Source organism: Cygnus atratus, chromosome 1, assembly GCF_013377495.2.
Source record: "Cygnus atratus isolate AKBS03 ecotype Queensland, Australia chromosome 1, CAtr_DNAZoo_HiC_assembly, whole genome shotgun sequence".
Lineage (NCBI taxonomy): Eukaryota > Metazoa > Chordata > Aves > Anseriformes > Anatidae > Cygnus > Cygnus atratus.
The window spans coordinates 178,001,874-178,021,435 of NC_066362.1; positions in this window are offsets into that span (position 1 = coordinate 178,001,874).

Sequence of the window (19,562 nt, forward strand, 5' to 3'; positions counted from 1 at the left end):
AAACTGGGGCACTACCAATCACAAATCATTATGATAACTGCATTGGAAACCAAACCTTGAAGATATTATATGCTCATACTGTTGCATGAAAGAGTTTCTTAAAGGGGGGCGCAATTATTTTAGTGATGTCCCTAAACTGGATCTGGACAGGTACAAGTGGCTAAGTTGTATTTCTGTGAGTGCTACAGACATCTAAAACAAATATCTTTGTAATTTGTGATTATCCTGAGAACATGAAGATGGCATCCTGGCAGATCAGGCCTGAGTAGAGTAAGAAACTAATGTCAGTGGAGGTTGAACCAAACAGTCAGCAATTTCTGATTGAAGAAAGGTGTCCATGAAAAAGATGCATTCTTTTTTGGATAGTGGCTAAAGATACATTTTATCCTTAGACAGGTTTAATCTGTCTCACGACAGGGAGGGATTTCCCTCAAGACCAGTTTGCATTATGTAGAATTGATAAAGCGTGAGCGGACTCCTCCTTTCTCTTGTACCTAGGTGTGATTTCCATTTGTCCCTATCCTGGGCAGAGGCAGCACAAGCAGCAGCACAGCTTTTCTTCAGTCAGTTGCCCTCAGTGCAAATGCCTGTATGACATAAAAGATCAGAGGAGTTAGGCCATATATCATAATTTGCTCCCAGTCCTCAAGGTTCTGAAGAATAAATAAATAAAAAAAAATGTTTTCTGAAACCATGACTCTTATCTCAAACGCCCAAGACGAATTTCTCTGTTCCCTTCCCTCCTTCCCTACAGCATTTTGGGCTCAACTGCCAGGTAGAGTTTCTTATCTCAGTTCCTAAAACAGACCATATCTCCTTCCCTCCTCTTCTTTCTCGCAGGCACCCACACACCTCCTTGGCAGGAGGCACCAAGAAAGATATGCTCCCACCATGACTGGCAGAAGAATCGTATCATGTCATTTCTGGTCTAAACTCTGTGCTGACCCTGCTTTGAGGATCTCCTGAGATCCCTTCCAACTGGGATCCTTCTGTGAGAGGATGATTCACATGCTGTGAGGGGAAGCCCTGAGCCACTGACCAGCCTTCCCACAGTGAAGCAGCCACTTCATGAATCATCTGCAATCCAGCTATGGGTTTAACTTAAAATGTGCGTGCAGGTTTTTGCACACAGAAAGCATAGGCAGAGGTACAGGTGCCTAAAAACTGGTTTGGGGGAAGGCAGTAGTGTCAGCCTGAGAGAAATGTTGCCTGGCACCTTCTTCTGGTCAGGTCTTTGAGCACTGGGAGAGCTGCCTCCATTGCAGCCATGACATTGCTGCACACTGGGAGGACACGCGGGATTCTCTGGAGTCACCTACGTGTGGATTTTACTGCAATACAAAAATCTGAGAGGGCACTGTGAGCTGTAGCACTCATGCTACAAAACAATTAAGAGTGGCTGAGGGAACTGCTGCACTTGGAATCACTGTGCTTCCAAAACAGTCAGAAACAAACATGCAGAAACCACTTACTCTGGGGAAGGGAAAGCACTGGAAACAAATAGCCTCAGGCTTGCTCTCCTACAGCTTAGAAGCAGACTTCCTGTGAGATAAACTGCTGTGGAGTTCAGGGTTTGATCCTGACCTCCTTATACCTCCAGCTTCCCAGGGACTTCAGCAGTGACTTGCAGAAGGAACCATCTCCTTTGTCAGGACCCAGGAGCCTACAGTTGCATTAATTAACGTGTTCAACACTGAGGCAGTTCTCAATCACCTGTTCTGCTGATGGTGTAAGTACTGTCAAAAAGGCACCAAATTAGCTAAGTGGTTTCCATCATTTGAGGATGACCTGTGGTTCCCGCCCCAGTGAGAAAACACAGCATTCAGTAGGAGACTGAGAAACAAGGCTGTATCAAGTCATTTCCAAAGCCCTTTTAAATTCCTGTTAAGGTTTGGAATTGAACAGCCAATTAAAATTCATCTCTTTTTGCCCATTGTTAATTTTATTTAAGCTGAAATACTTTAAAAAAAAAAAAACACTTAAATGGCATACAAGCAATAAATGTGCAGATGGTAGGTGGGCAGACAGATAATTTATGACCTAGAGCAAGCTATAAGCCATCTTTACCCATTGTAAATGTTGCCCTATGTGTTTCAGACCTCTGACACTTTAAACTCTAGTTAACATGAATGATGATTTAGCCCACAGTCCAATTCCACCCTGAAACAAAACATTTCCTTGATTAAAGGATTTCTTAGGGGAATATTTAATGTATCATATAACAGCAAAACCCTTTTACTTAGCAAATAATTCCAGATTTCCAAAACTATGCCAAACTGAGGTTGTACTGGCAATTCTGTATCTGCTTCATAGGAACCATATTTCTCCTTTTTAACTAGATTCTTTAAAAGCAATAATAAACTATTGGAAATGAAAACAGTGCATACAATAAAAATATTCAGGCCTTTCTTGGAAATAAAAAACCCATATAGGTAGTTGGACATACTTTCAGGTCTGTGGACACATGCCATTATTTCATGAAAACCAGGATATGCAGCACTGGAAGGGATCTCAAGATGTTTTCTGGGCTGGGTGTTCCTGGGCAGTGGGACATTTATTGTCGATGACAGACAAACTGTTTCTAGGATGGTCATGAGGGCATCTTACCTGTTTCTCGGGATAAGGCCATCCAAGCAGGCAGTTGTACCAAACCACTAGAAAGCATGAAAATAAATGGGTGACATTAAAGATGCTGGGAGTGTGGGAAGATGATGGGAAACTAGAAAGCATGGCATTGGGAACTTAATTGAGTGGATGGCTGTAAGTGATAAGAGGGAGAGAGAAGGCCAGAGGCAACTCTTTTCTTGCTGATGACATTGTTGCAATGCCAGCTAAACCCACTGAAGGAGATGTCTGCATCACTTTAGCCTTTCTCTTTTGAACACATTTCCATTTGATGCCCTCTTTCTTAGAGCTCGAGGTAGAAAAGAGTGATGCAGGGCATTCAGACTGGTTTCTCCTTTAAGAGCCTGACTGGATTGCATTGATTTTCCTGCTCTCCTGATGCACCAGTGAGCAACTGAGTGTGGTGGGTTTGGTCTCTGTGCAATGGAAGAAAAACAGTTCTCCTGTCCAGCCCCTGTCACAGGTCTCCCATGATCTGCCTCATCTTTGCCCCACACTCCTGTGGGCTCTGCTTTAGTCATGTCTGCAGCTTCAATGCCAACCTCTTGGGGCTGGGAAACCAGGCCATGTCAGTGTGTTCTCCACAGGTCCCTCAATTTCCACATGGCATAATAGTACTCATGTGCTGTCACTAGAAAGGGTGGCTCTGTGAACTGGTTCTACTTGTGGAGGAGGCACAATCAGCTGTGAGATATGATACACATCCATGCACAGGGACAGGACCAATCACCATGAAAACAGACACCGCAAAATGTGGACTTGTTTGCTCAAATAAGACACAAATGTTTTCTAACAACTGTCTCTTCTTTATTCTATTTGCTTTGCATTTACAAACAGAGATGACTTTTCTCTGTTACTTTTAACCACAACCTATGTATATATAATTTAAGCACCTAATGCTATCTTTCTTTTCTTTTTTCTTTTTCTTTTTTTTCTTTTGAAAAGAAAAATCTACATTGATATCCAGGCCTAACTACTGAGTGGGGTTTTTTTTCTGATTTTCTTTTGGTGGCTCTTAATTAAAAGCCTCAGTCTGGTTTGTTCCTTTGTACTCCCTTTTAATTCTCTAACCTGGATATTTTCAGCCATTTCTTATTTTTTGCCCTCTTAACGTTCTCTGTTGCATCTATGCATACTGATCTGAAGGCTGCTGGTAGTGCAGCTGCATTTCCTAACTACCTTTCACAGACCATTTAGTATTAGTTTATGAGCCATGAGCTGCTGCACTAGCCTCTTCTCTCTGTTTTACCAAGAGCAAAATGTGACCCATTTGCACCTCAGATTGTGTTACAAAACACCATGGGAGGAGAGCTTTTCACAAAATTGCCCAAGGCATCTGAGAAGCATACAGAACAGTTATTTTTGTAATGTCATTTCCAATCAGTTTTGTTGTCATAAAGGTGTGGCCGAGTTTAAACTGGCCACCAATTATTTCACTCAGACCCACAAGCTTTTGAAAAGCCCTGTTCACAGTAAACCCCAAGATGGGAATGCAGAAATTGGAGCCGGCACTGGATATATGTGCACAAGGGGTGTTGGCAGTAGCTCTGTCCCTGACTCTGGAAATGATGTCCAGTCTCTTGCCTTGTCCTCCTGATGACACAGCAAACAAAGAGGTGGAAAAGCCATCACTAGTTGTAAGCCTGTGTTCACCGTGCCCATCCTCAAGTGGCTGGCGGACGTGAGATTGCTCAGCTCAGCAGCTGCCCTGTGTTATCGTGCCAAGTGGAAATGGATCCTGCGGCTTTTGTTAGCAGGCAGGCTTTACCTCGGCCATGCCCCTTTAAATCAAAGCATTAGCAATTCAGTAAAAGCAAATGATAACTACAATGAAAGCCAGGAGTTCCCTTCGATATGGAAATGTTTCCCCAAGTGACTCAAATTAAATTTCATAAAAAAAATCTATAGTTCCATGAAATTTCTAGATGCATTATAAAAAAAGTACTATATTGCAGGTTGCTTGATTTACTGTTGATTCTTTGAGCAGCACTCAGCAGACTAAAGGAGGAATGTGATTTGGAAATGCACTGGAGGGGATTCAGCAGTATGCTGGCAGCATCAAGTTTCATCCAATTTGAGGGGATTTTCACTCTCCTTGGATACTGTAACTAGCTGGGCTTACTATCAAATTACATATTGCTGGATCTCCTGTAAATCTGAGAACCAGTGAAAATAAATGCAAATATAGTGACTTTTGCCTCATTTGCGCTCCCATTAAGCTTTCAGTTATTCTGACATAATTTGTTCCTTTTTTACCGTGTCTTGTTTATGGATTGTGTATGAAGACTGAAGCTTCTACACAGCGTAAGGACACCAAGGTATGTGAAGAATAAGTATTGTGGACAAAAGGTCTTTAAGAATGGGTACTGTCACAAGTTGTGTCTACAAAAATGGTGCAGATATTCGAGCATTTCCTCTTCCCTTAAACCAGAGTGGATGGAGTAGTGGTCCTCATGATCTTACCATCACATTCATGTGTATGTATGTGTCCACCACCCTGGAGCAGACTTGTACTGGCCAGATTGAGTAGAGTGACCAAGTGACCATCTTCACTTGTCCATGCCTTGTCTATTCCTTGGATCTTTCTGTTCTTCCTTCCACTTTTCCTTACATCACACAGATGGGAAAATGTTAGTGATTTGGAGGCAGCTGCAGCCACAGGAGTGCTGGGCTTCTATTTCCCCTCTACAGGGTTCCCTAATGAACCTCAGATTTAGCTGGGCTCCTTGCTGCCTTTGCTCCATTTTCATTAAAAAGCTGTCCTGAACTGTCATCTGCAAACAGAAAATGAGAGATAAATTTCACTTTGGAGTTTTAAAGCACAAATGATCAGCTGAGGTGAACGGGGGCTATAAGCACATGGAGGCAAAGTACCAGGAAGGCTGTAAGATATGGTGAGACACGAAACCAGCAGTCTGCCTTTGCTAGAGAGAAAGGTTGGCTCCCACAAAGCCAGAGTAATCTTATCCTCGTAATCAGTTACAGCCATGTTTGCTCAACGTAGTGTGCTAAAAACACGCAAAAGCAAGCCCTGAAGCCTGCCACAGAGATATCGATGAGCAGACACTTGAAAAGGCTGGGTGCTTGTTAATGTTTAACAAGTGAGTCCTCATCTGACTCCGTGGTGTTAAGCTTTATTTGTTTAATCCCTAAATTCACCAAGGGAAATAGAATGCTGTCTATTAGCCTCTGATAAATAAGTAAAGAGGAAGACCTGGAAGAGTCTTGCCATATTTATTCTGCTTAATAATACAGGAGCCTGTTCTACACAGCTTTACATTTATGAGATGAAGCAATATTTCACAGTGATTTAAGCAAATCCTCTTACCTCAAACGTGATGGTGAAAGAGGTAAAATTTGTCTGTCCTGAGGTTTGCAACTGGATTTGAGAACTGTCTTTACATTACTGCTTCTGCCAGACTCAGTTATGGTGGAAGCTGGGGACAAGAGGGGATGCACCATTTTGAGCCAGAGTTAATTTAATTTTAGACGGGGACTCATAGCTCAAATCTAAGGACAAACCATGCCTTAATGGAATATTTGTGTGGGAAATTTGTAGCTTTTCTAGCTAATAATCAGGCTTCTGTCCTAATCCATGGAAAATACAGACTTATCCCTTCTACTGAAAGCAATTTCTGTGGAATTCTGCGAGTTTGCTCTCCCGCTTTAGGCAGCACAACAAAGATACTGCCCATGTGGGATGACACAATAATCCTGGCAGACCAAGGAGTTTCTTCCAAACCAAGTTAGAAAAAAAGAACTTAACCAAGTCTACTGGAGTAGGATCCAAAATGCTGTCTCCAGGTCTGAAATCCCCCATGGGCTCAGATTTTTGGTCAGTTTGAAGTCTTGCTTTTACAGCCCAGCTCAGGCAGGATGTGTGTCACACCTGTTCATAGCCAAGTTTCATCAAACCCATGTCAAAAGCTAGAGAGGAGGCCACCAGCTTCCTACAAATGGCCTTGCTTGGAAGCAGTCTGTGCTGCAAGACATGATCCCCTGAAAGCAGAAGGGTGAATCCTCATCTCAGGCAGAGGGAGGATCCCTTATTCCTGGTATCTGCCTGAACAGGGGGTTATAAAAATTGCACTTAGTGACGCTGGGGCTGCTATTTTTAGGCTACAGCACTAGGAGTTGTGGTAGGTTTGTTTAACACAGAACAGTCATTTCCTTTAACAGTCCTTGCATGATTTTACAATCTGACTGCCCATCCATACCTCAGCTAACAGGTTTTTTTGGGGTGGGGTGAGGGACGGAGTTGGGGGGTGTCACACTTTCATCTTTTTTAGCTGCCATGGTGATGGCAATACAAACACCTTCAAAGGATGAGTTACTTCCCTTGGAAGAAGAACGTCTTACTGTACACACAAGGACTGCAGAAATCTTCAGTGTAATTTTGACCACATGGTAAGCTAGTTTGGTGGGTCATAAAGCAGAAAACTCCATCTGGGGCCAAGGTCATGTCAGCCCCATCAAGGGAACATTTTATGTTATTCTCTTCCACTCTGAAGACCACGTTTTATTTCTCACTCACGCCAAATCAGGGGTATAACTTATGAAGAGTATTTTGCAATCTAAACAGCTATTTATACATTAAGTAGAAGATTTGCTGCCAAAAGAAGTTTCTCCCCAGATTCAGATCTAAACCACGTTGATTATATGCTTTCAGAAAAGCCTTCCAATCCTTTATCCTCCTGCTCGTACAGTTTTCCACATAGGAGGGTGAGCAAAACATCTCAGCCCCTCCATGGAGGACCGATAGAAGTTAGCACACACTATGAATGCAATTCCACATCTGGTGAAACTGGGGGAGACTGTGCAAATAACTTGTTCAAAGCAAATATAGGAGATGATTGCCAGAGCCCAGAGAAGGCCCCAGCATGGCTGGGTGGTACCTGACCCGTACTCCACACTCTAACAGCAAATACATAATACAAAATGATGGTCTCCAAAACTCTAACACAGAAAAAAATAATAATAATAAATCTTGCTATGTCTGGCATTCTATTCCAGTATGGGATGTTTGGGGGTTTCTTCTGGAGATTTTGTATTATTTTCCCTGGGAAGGAATCGTTAGACTATAGGGATATCTGGGAGAAAAAAAAAAAAAAAAAGAAAAAAAAGTGTTTACTGGAAATAAATATTCAGGATGGAGCCAAGAGAAAAGAACTTGCATTATGAAGACAGGCAGCCTTTACCATTATAATTTAGAGTCAAACTGAGGTTATCATAACTTCTCTTATTCAGCATGAGAAGAGTTAAAGCAATATGCTTTCAGATGTCCTCAGCTGCAGACTCACCTCCTCCCACTGGGTCCCTGCCCTACATTCTGGCACTGCAACTGGTGGAGGAGTCTGAAGGAAAGCAGAAAGAGCAATGTTATTAGCATTCGGAAAATGTAAGAATAAACTTTGCTCCCTGAGGGAATGACTTGAGTGACACAGTGGAAAAAAGCCTGGGGACATGTCTTCCTGCACCCTCTGCCTCCATTACCAGTGCAAAGATCCCTGGGTCTCCAATGGAATTAAGTCTGCATTGCCTGTTGCACAATCAGGACATACCTTGGTAAGATACTGTTGATTAGATCTTTCTTAACCATGAATACGTACCAAATCTATCTGATGTTGTTCAGTTATAGGGAATGAAGTTCACCCTGTGGCCACTTTGGCAGCAAATATTCTTCATTTTCCTTTGTAGTTCTGAGATTTATAATTTAATATTAAATCCTTAAAAAAAAAAATCAAATATGTGAAATATTTTATTTTATATCCGTTCCGGGGGGGGGGGGGGGGGGGGACGGAAACAGCATTCATGGATACACACATAGAAATGTAGACTGTATATTACTAATATATTAACAATCTGTATTACTTTAAGGTAAATATATAGGGTAAGAATGAACAGGAAATGTAAAGTAAAATGACTGCAAATGTGACTCAAAGGTTTAGAATATTTTGAAAGTAACTCTAAAGGTAGCTCCAAGAAGATTTCAGTTTGGCATTGAAGTATGTGTAAGTTTTCCTATATAGCTGGGAAAATGACAGTCAGAAGGTGGGTTTTTTAAACTTACTTGGCAAAAGTTTTAATAGCAACAGCTGTCCAAACATGCTGCAGGACTTCTCTACACAAAAATACAACATCTACTGAATATTTGGATTGGGATTTTATTTACAAGCAAATCCTGTTGCCCTTGCACTGCCTTCACATACTGCATTTTACAGACAGTTATATTTTTTGTTTCAAACAGCCTTGAGGTTTCTGTGAGGGAGAATGGCAAGACTGAAACAGAGAAGAGAAAAACTAGTGTGCCAGTGCTCAACGTTACAGATCTTGTCGTAAGCACGAGTTCACTGCTTTGTAAAGGTACACAAGAAAACTAACGTGGAGAGTGCAAAGCTGTTCAGAGCAGAGAAATAACTCTGATTTTGTATGCATGAAAATATTTGAGAGCTGTGTTAGGGCAGCACCACTGTTTTCTGTCCCCAGTCTAACCACACCAAAGGCCACCTTCACCCTCAGTGCCTGCCCGGTGCTCCCCATCAGCTCTCATGGCACCAAACCCAGAAAGCAGCAGCCCGTGTTCCAGTGCCAAGTTTCCCCTTCTCCAGTCAGCTCTCTTCTGCCATGTGTGACTAGTAATTTGGGGAAGGTGAGGGGCTTTCTCTCTCCACAGCTTGTCTTTGATGGGGTCCTCACCCTTAGCTTTGCCAGTGGGAAACATGAGGTACTGGCAGGTTAGTGGTAGCTAACTCAGATGACCATGTCGCAGGAGTACCACAGGACTTGTATGGATCTGCTGGATGGAAAGGGACAGAGTGGATCAGAGGTTGTGCCTTTCACAAATAGGTTTCCATGGTGTGAACTTTTCACAGCACCACTCCAGTGATCCCTCCTTCATGCAGCTGCCCTCGTGTCTCCCTGCTGGAAATGCTCTGGCTCCCATAGCCTCTTGTGCAGTGGTCTGGGGAAATCACCCAAGGCATCTTTTTAGAAGTACCAGCTGATGTAGAGCTGCTCCTTTGCACGCAAACAGAGAATCCATGCTCAGGCATCTCCCATGGGGTATATGGAGTGAGATGAGGTTTGAAAGACACTCTGGTTCTTGGATAAAGGTAATAAGAAAACATTCAGTCTATTCCCCCTCTTTTCTGAGGGGCTCCCCTGAATCAGCAAGATCACTTCCAACTATTAAAATAATCACTAAGAATATAAATATATAAATGCATTAGGAATAGAAGGAAAAAAAAAAGAAAAAAAAAAAAGAACTTAAATAAGGAGAAAGGGAAACAGAAATGCTTCCAGAAAAAACAGGAAGAGAACAAAGCAGTGAACTCTGGAAAGAGAAGATGAAACAAGTGAGCTAGAGTCATGCAGACCTCAGCATTACTCAGTGTGTTGCTGAGAAACTGAGAATACGTCTGGTCTAACTCCCACTAGGCATGGGTGGTGGGTTTCACAGAAGAAATCATAGCGCAGTAAGAAATGGCATTAGGTTTAAGAATAAATTTTCAAATGGCATTAAAATGAAGGCCTTGAATTGTCTTCCAAAATGTCATTTTGCCCTTCCCCTCCATATTCCCCACTGTCATCTAAGTTTTTTTTCTTATTTGAAAGTAAGAGCTGTCTAAGGATCATTAAGCAGTCAATTTGGTGGCATTTGAGCATGGGCTAAATGTAAGCCTTCACATACTTTTCCTATCCACAGAGCTGAGACTCAGCACTTTCAAGGAAGGGGGAAGATTTATGGATTAGACATCCATGCACGTTCCCACCCGGGTAGCCCCACACTCCCTCCCAGCCGTGTCTTGGCTCAGACGCCTTGGAGAACAGCATCGAGGTAACCATGGTGACTAGGGCCTTAAAATGGTTGTAGTCATGATCATTTAAAACAAACAGCTGCGTAAGTCTGGCCTAATCCTAATGTAATCCTCCCAAGTCTGGCAACCTAAAAATAGAAAAAAAAAAAAAAAAAAAGTCGTCCACCTACTCAAAATTAGTTCTGCCTCAAACAGCGGAGAATTTGTGCTTTGCAGCTAAATCTAAATTCTGCTTCTCCGTGAGACAGGGCTTTTGTGTCACAAGTTCATTGTTATATTTTTAGACCCAGACACTGAAAGGTGGGGCTCAAATATAAACCTCATTGTACTTTGGCAGCAAACAGGAACCAAATGATACCTTGCAGAGGTCAAGCTCGATTTGAACTCTCTCTAGAAGGTTGGAGGTTTTTGTTTGTTTGTTTGTTTATTTTTTCCCAGACATTATAGTTTTTTCATTAGCTTCCTTCACAGGAAGCTTTTAGTAGCTCTTCATGTGGCTCTTATGTTTGTCACAGTGTGGAGGGATTCAAAGGCTTTAAGTGACTTTCTGGAAGACCATCAAGATGGGATTAAATAACCATTCTGCTATTTTAACCTGGGTCTTCTGCTTTTGCAAGCCCAAAGTCATCCTTTGTGGGTCAAGACATCAGTATTCATGGCTGTACCTGCCTTTGAGAAAGATGCTTTCACGCTTGTCAGAAGTTGCAGTAATAAATAGGACAGAGCTGTATGGTAGAAGAGACGAATAGAAGAAATTACACAAGGTCTGCATCAGGAGCTTGTGTGCAGGAACCAGCTCCTCCCTACCACATTCAGGGACTACTGCCATGTCTCTGACTGTCTAAGGAGCTGCACTGGTGAGGGGATACTGAGAAAAGAGTGTGTTCTCTGCTCCTACGGTCCCAACATGCTCTCCCCAATAGCAGTGGAGATAGACCAATGTTGTCATGCACATTGTTTTTGGTGTTTGAAGTAGGATCCAAGATGTGTATAGACATTCCCGAGGTCACCCATGATCAGCAGCAGGGCGCAGAAGGACATCGTTGCTTCCAAACCGACCTTGGCCCCACCAGCTAAGGAGGCAGCACCAGCATTGTCACTGCACTTTTGGTCTCCCTCACAGGGCTGAACTGAAGAGATGCACTCAGAGTGATGGAAACAACACCGGGGTTGTAATGGAGGAGTGAGGAGGCTGGGAAAATCTTATTTTTCTTCCCACAACCACTAAGTACTCCTTATAAAGTGCTGATGGAGAAACTCTGGTACTTCTGTGGGAGAAGAATGCGGCAGCACTCAGGTGCAAGGGGGAACTTCACTTTCTATTTCTGCTAGGATTTGGGTAACACAGCTTACTTTTAACCTTCTTTTTTGTTATTGTTGTTGTTTTGTTCATTTTTTTTTCTGCATAAATTTGTGAGAGAAGGAGCCAAGGGGTGCTGAGGAAAGCAAAGCTGATTTCGAAGATATATTTATAAATCTCTAGTGTTGTGTTTTAAAATCTCTCAAGGTAATCATCCTCTTTCTACCTCCTAGGTCTGTTTATATATTCCTTGTGTCCTGAGTGTACAAGAGGACCTTCAACTTCCCATCTGTGAAAAACAGCCATCATAATGAGGTGTTGATATGTTTGGAGCGCTACCTGCTACTATAATAGGAATGATTAATAGTGATAGATCATTTTCCACACCCACACAGATAATAGCATCTCTCCTGGGGTGGCTGACAATGTAATTGTGGCAGAATGCAGGGAGGCCTGAAGCGCATTTCATTATTGACTGGGGTACTTTGTCTTGTCCTTTAAAAAAAAAAAAAAAAAGAAAAAAGAAAAAGAAAAAAAGAAAAAGCACAACACATATACACAGAAAAACCACCTGACAGGAAAAAGGAAAAGCGTGTGCAGTACTTTTTAAAAATCAGCACACAGGCACAATTAAAGATAACAATGCAGCAGCAAATCAGTGCAACCCATCGGCATTTTCTTGTTCCACCGCACACAACAACGTTTTTGCCCCAAGAGACATTTTTGGAGGTGCAAAAGTTCACCTGCAGCCTGTTAATTTACTTTGAGACGGGACTGCGATCACTTAATGGACTCTTCTTGTACTGGCTGCTATGGTAACTGCTGCATCACGCTCTCCATAGGCCTGTTTTCGGAGAAGAGTGTAAACTGCGAGAGCAAATCTCAGATGGGTTTGTTACTGGAATCAAAATCCCAGGGCGGATTTGCAATTCTACACATGGTCTTGGCCCACCAAGCACTCCTTTTATGGGCATGTTTGCTCATCTGGCTTAATTTTAAACCCAGTCCTTAAGCATTGTGTGCTCAAAAACACTTCTCAGAATTGAAGTCTTCTGGGTTTGGGCTGGGTTGGAGGCACATGTGGAAAGCTTAAAAAAAAAAATGAAAGCACAGAAAAAAAATAAAAGATGAGACAAATAGAATGGAGATTGGGTTAAATCATTCAGCTCATCTGGCCTAGTCATCAAGCTCAAAGGCTGAAGAAGCAAAGCCCTCTTCAAAAGCAAGCAAAGAAATGTTCTCAGGAAGTGGGAAAAAGAGATACCAAGTCTTAACCAAGTGTAACCAAAGCAGTGGTAAATACCCAAGTCTGCAGACACTCTGGAGCGATAACGAAGAGACCTGGGAGTGGAGATTTCTCATCCATTTCCTTGGCACGAGCAATACGATGAAAAGTGACCTTCACCATCTCCTGTTCCATCTATCTGCAGAGAGGGTCAAGGAGTCAGGTGCTGGGACAGGGCAGAAAATCTCTGTGAGTGAGATGAAGGAAAGTGTTGAGGGAAAGCAAGGGGAAAAGGCATCAGGGAAAGTGGAAAAATGGGGAATGAGAAAAAGAAGATGCAGAAAAGTGAAACTGGATGTAAGTGACCTGCTGGAAGCTAGCAGACATGTTCCTGTGAACGGATGGGTGAGGTCAGGCAGTGGCGGGCAAGCAGGATAGGGGTAATAGCAGAGGATGCAGGTTCATGTCTGGGCAGGAAGCAGACTTTAGAGCTGGAAGGGGCCTCGAGAAAAGAAGCAGCTTACTCTTCACCCCGCAGCAGGACCTTCCCTGTCAGGGTCAAATCTCAGAGATATATGTCTGACCTGTTCTTAAAGACCTCCAGCAGCAGATGCTCCTGGACCTTCATAGACCTCCCACTCAGTGGTTTGTCATGTTTTTCTCAGAGCTAGGCTGAACATCCCATTTCTTTCTCAAGTGCATTAGAAGAACATATTGATTATATCTTCTTCTCAGAAGTGTTTGAAGACTACTTAGTCTATAATGTCCAAATATTCCAGCTGATGTTTTACCAATGAGCTTCAAAAGGATTATTTAATGTACCTTGCAAGCTACATTCCTGTCAGTATGATGCCAACCTTTTTTGCAGCAACATAACCTTCTTGACTGATTGTCAGCTTGTGATCCACCATTACCCTCAGATCTTCCTCTCCAGAACTGCTACTGACCAGATTTCCACTGTATAGCCAAGGGAAATATATAGCCATATAGTCATATACTTGATTATTCTAGCCTGAATGCAGTACCTTCTGTAACTGTTGAATGCCATTCGGATTTCTCCCTTCAGACCAGTCTTTAAGGTCATTTTGAATTTTAACTCTTTCTTTAAAAATATTTGCCGTCACCTTAATCTCCAAAGTTAATGTATGTCCTTTCTAGTCCCGCATCTATTTTATTAATGAAGGTACTGAATAGATGTGATTCAGGACAGAACCTTGCAAAATCCTATTGAATCCATCCATTTTAGCATGGGTCTAGGGATAGCTTCATCCTGGAAAAGGGCAGAAGAGATAGAGAATGAAGAAGAAAATGGGAGTAGGTCAGTTAGAGTGAAAAACCTCTTAGACTGGGTGGAGGTGATGTGGTAGTTGTAAATAGGTAGGGAAATGGACTGTAGCATCATACTATTGCTTTTGGCCATAAGGTAAGAGACAGAAGTGAGTGAAAGGAATAAAAGAAGCAGCATGAAAATCAGGGGAGCCCAAATTGAACTGATGGGTTCCCAAAGCATTTGACAAAATCAGTGAATCAAATAAATTATTTTTTAAAAAATCAATACAATTATCAACAGACTACACAACTTATATGTGGTGCCTGTCAGACCAATGAAAAGGAAAACTACTCCTAGATATGGGCAGACAGGTAGTGATGGGCCAATCAGCAAAGCCACAACCACAGCAGAAGTCTGGGAAAAGTAATAGTGCAGGGGAAGCAGTTCAGGCAGCACTGGGCCGTGCTGTTCCCCAGTGCCTCCATCTGCAAACCAAACCACTCCTGTTATCTCCATGGGACAAGTGCAGGGAACAGGCAGCACTGTATGAGTAAGCACCCAGTGGAGCTGAGAGCAGGAGAGGGAATGACTGAGAGTCATCTGATATCAGCTGTCAGCAGGACATGCTGGAGGGCTGCTTTTTTCCTTGCTGCTGCATCTCTGCAACCTGCCAAGTGTGAAAGCAAATTTCAAATTGGTATCAGCGAGCAAAACCTCAAGGAAGACAATCAGCCAAGAGACAGAGTGGTGTGTCTCACAGGCTGTCCTCCCTTGCTGCCCCTTTCCCAGCAGAGGCTGTCAGCTCCTCGGGTTTGAACATCAGGCTTCACCTAAGCCATGTGGTAGCCAAGACATCCTTCCTTGTCCCCATCACATGGTGTGAGCTATTTAGGCTTTCCACCCTCTGCCCTGTATGATGACTTCTGAGGTGGCAAGAGCTGCCCCATGTGGGTGGAAGGGCTGGAGGGCAGGCAAGCCTGGACCACCACCAGGCCTTCCTGGGGTGTGTCACCACCTCTGTCACCGGGAGGGCATAATGACAGGTCACCAGGCAGGCATTAAGGTCACGGGTGGGGAAATGACCATCCCAGTGCCAATAGTGACATGCACCTGCTCCTGACTGTCCCAAAATGTGCAATAAGTCAGCGAGGACAGACCTGAGCCCCTTGGGCTTGGCCCCGTGCCACGGCCACTGCTGGCAATTCACATGCTGAGATCCTCTTGCTCACCATTCACATGGGCTGTGTTCTGACACACATAACCCAAAATAGAAATTCCTTTCTAACTACATGGTTGTCTCTGGAGCTGCGTTTGGGCCTTGGTCAGCTCCTGAGACACCAGAGTAACCCTCCTTTGAGGCAAGGAGCAAGTCCTCCTCGGTCAGCAGGTGCTGCCAGCCTCCTGGGAAGCTTGCAGCCATACAAAGTAGGCAAGCTGTGATAACACTCTCTTCCCACATGTTTTGCCCAGATTGACAGCTCTACCCAGTTGCCCATGGTGACAGTTTAGCTACCACGTCATCCCTCCATGGAAGCTCTTCTGGTTGGCCACAGCAGGAGATGTGCCTGAGCCCTGGTTTGGGGGAGCTTGAGGGTGCAAAGTGAGGTGCACAGGGGTTAGGAACATGAAAATGAAGCTAGGCAGGCATCTTCTGTGGTAGTGAAAGATAACACACCAGCAAGGCAGTCCCTTAGGGACTCCGCTGCTTTGTATCCTTCCAGATGAACATACAGACAGGGACCCCCTCAGCCTGGATTTGGTGATTATGGCCAAAAAAGAATCCCATACCTGTTCTTTCAGAGACCTTAATCTTTGTCATCCACTGTCCTCCAAAATAAAGGTCATATGTAATAACACAAACAAGCAAGGGCTAGGCTTTTTTTGCTCTGTACTTTATGCTTTACCTCAAGTGTACGAAAAAGAGAGACAAATTAGCTTGAAGCATCCATTTTTCAAGATACCTGGGCACTGTTTTCTGCAGGAGAAATATGAGTCTGAAACCATCTGTTATTTCCTGTGAAATATCTCCCCTGTCTGACGGGGCTGACTGCTGCACTTCTTACTTCCTTTACACAAGCAGACAAAAAAAAAAAAAAAAAAAAAAAGGCAGCTCATGGCCACCCATACTTTCAGCTCTGTTTACTGATTTCTACAGCTTCCTCACAAGACACTGCCAGAAAGCCAGTAGTTTAGCTGACTACAGGCTGTTCTCATTAATCCCCCTTAGCTAAACAAGATGCAGGGTGGAAAACTGCAAAGCAGGAAAGCCAGCAAATTGCATCGAAGAAGCATTTTAGGAAATCTGAGCAAGACACTTTTTGCATCATGCCCCTGTTGATGAGCAGTTGTTTCTAACAAAGTGCTTTTTACCAGTCTAAAGCACATGGGTATTTGTATGCATGTAGGGCTATTTGTAAAGTTTCTGGAAGGCCACTTCCTTCCTCCCATGCTCCCACAGCTTTTTGATGTCTTCGCTGCATTCAAAACATCATTAGTTAGCTGACCAAGGGTGCTGACCCTTCTTGTTTCCACCTTATTTACATTGTTCGCATTTCAGGGGAGCTAATAAAAGGCAACAGTGGCAATGCGGTAAGCAGGAGTGAAGCTATGACATTGCCGCTGCACTTCTCAGTTCATCCTGGGGCCTGCTCCTGTGTTCAAAGGCACAGCAAGAGGGATGGGAGGTCTCTTTTCCTTCTCCTTTCCACCTAGCCAATACTAATCTTGGGGAAACCTTCATCTTGGTGGTTTGGTGGGCTGATTCCTTTACCTATTTGCATAGCCTATGGGTGAGATAACACAGGAGGAAGCAGACAGTGGTTGTTAAAGCCAGCCCCATGGGAGGTGGAGGAGTGTGGAGACCCCACGGTGGGTATCTCCAGCAGGGCTGTGCCCCACTGACTCTCGAGGGAAAGGGAGACTCTCGCCTTCGTGGAGGGGCAACAACAAAGCATGAGGGACACGAGCTGGGGACTGTCTGCACTGCATAGGATCACAGAATAGCTGAGGTTAGCAGGGACTCCTGCTCGGAGCAGGGCCACCTACAGCAGGTTGCTCAGGGCCATGTCCAATTGAGTTTTGAATGCCTCCATTTTATATATATAAAAAATCTAAAAACCTTTATATATATATATATATATATATATATATACACACACATACACACACATATATATACATAAATCTACAGGAATTTCTTATATTTTAGTTTGTACCTATCACCTCTTGTTCTGTCACTGGGCACTTCTGAAAACAGCTTGTCTCCTTCTTCTTTACTCCCTCCCATCAGCTATTTGTCCACATGGATAAGATCCCCTTGGGCCTTCTCTTCTCCAGGCTGAGCAGTCCCAGCTCAGCCACTCTTTTTATGAGACATGTTCCAGTCCCTTCATCATCTTCATTGTCCGTCATTGCTAACAAGGCAGCTGGTGAATGGCATTTCAGAGCTCCCTGTACCAGCCTTCTGATCAGCTCCTGTTTTGCCATAGCCACCCTGTCAGGCTGGAGGAGCCTAGCTGAAAATTGCTCATATGTTGATATCTGTTTGAAAGAGCTCCCAGTCCATGCACATGACGCTTTCCTGACAGCATGCCAGAGACAGATCACTCGACTTGCTCTTTGTTTTCTTTTCTCTGCCAAGCTCACAGGCTCAGCAGTCACAGAAACATAACCTCCAAGATATGAAGTTAGTTCTTCGGTGAAGACACAGAAATCAGTGTTCATTTCTTTATTCTTGTTTTGGCAAGTGATGTTACCCTTTGCTCGGATCCCCTACTACCTGTCTTCACTGGCAGTATAACAAGCTGGGAGCTGGCTCCCTGCTTGCTCAGAAACTCATTCCTCTTTTGAGCTTAAGCATTACAATCACTGAGGCATCTAAGTCAGGCAGTTCTTGTAGACGGCTTGGAAACAAGTGGTCAATCTTTTTATGCTTCACTTCAGTAGACATAACAATGCTTTCTTCTCCTTTATCTTTCCTGCCTTTATTAGGTTGTAGTTTCTGCAGAGAATCTGTTTACTACTCAGTGTTAGCTTAATATAGTAAATAAATATATGGTGATACAGTATTATGGGATACATATGATACTATAAAGATAGATAGATAGTTACATACATACACAGTATGAAGGATAGTAGGCAAAATACAGGTTCTTATTTTTGCTTGAACTATTCCTATTAGAGGTACCCTGATGACTTCTAACCTTTTGTTAAATTACTAAAGCAGTCTCCTGAATGTGTTGCCTTCACAAAACAATGGTCATGAAACAGATGAGAAGCTTGGGGACTTTCCAGTCTTCCTGTAAACAATATCTGCATGGGTTGTTGCAACATCATCCATTAATGCTGGTTCACGTGGAAAGGGGTGGGATGAAATTGCACGTTGCTGAAAATCCAAACAAAACGAAGTCTTCTTTTATGATCTTCTAAAAGGATGCAACTTCACGTTCTTTATGTGTCAAAGTTTTCAGATAAAAAAGGCTTGGTAAATTGATAAATAGGGTAATTTTCTCTAAATACGTGCTATAAAACCCTGACAGATTTTTCCAAGCCTAGGAAAAAGAGTGAAACCAGAATGGCTATTTCACATAGAAAGTAAATCCCTTAATAGTCAATCTTTCTGATGGGAAAGGAAATTATTATATAGACCTGGCCAGGCACCATCACATATTCCGTCAGAAATACTTCTGTGGGCAGAGACCCACAATCCTACAGTATGAAAGGATAGATCAAGAGACCACCGTGTCCGCTGGAGGGATTACAGTACATTACTTTACAGCAATACGTAGCTTTGCCAGCCCGTCTAAAGTTACAGCATTTCCGTAATCCACATAATATGCTGAAGAGTTATTAAGTTTGAGTAAACCAAACACCAGTGGGTGTGACAGCCATGTGGCAAGTGCTTGACTCAGACGTCTACCACAGAACTTGAATTTCTCATATATTTTTGTACTCCTCAGTGAGGACAACAAGCAAGGCTGGAACTTATTGGTCAAGGGCTCAGTGGGCTGTGTCGGGATGACTAAACACTTGTCCTGGCTGTGGCACCAATCCTTGACTAATCTCTCTGTGCCTGAGGTTTCAGCGTTTCCGATTGCTTTGTTCTCAGGCACCATTCCCAGCAGGAGAAGAGAAATGTTGTCTGTGGAATAATTCCCCCAAGTGAACAAAGATTTGGCTAAATATGTTGTGACACGGGAATAGAAACACATGGGAAAAAGTGGGAGGTTGTTTAAATTTGCTACAAACAACAATAGCCTGTGTATTCTGACAAGACGTAGCACAGTTTCTGACATAATGGATCACTTGTGTCCTCTCATTCTGACG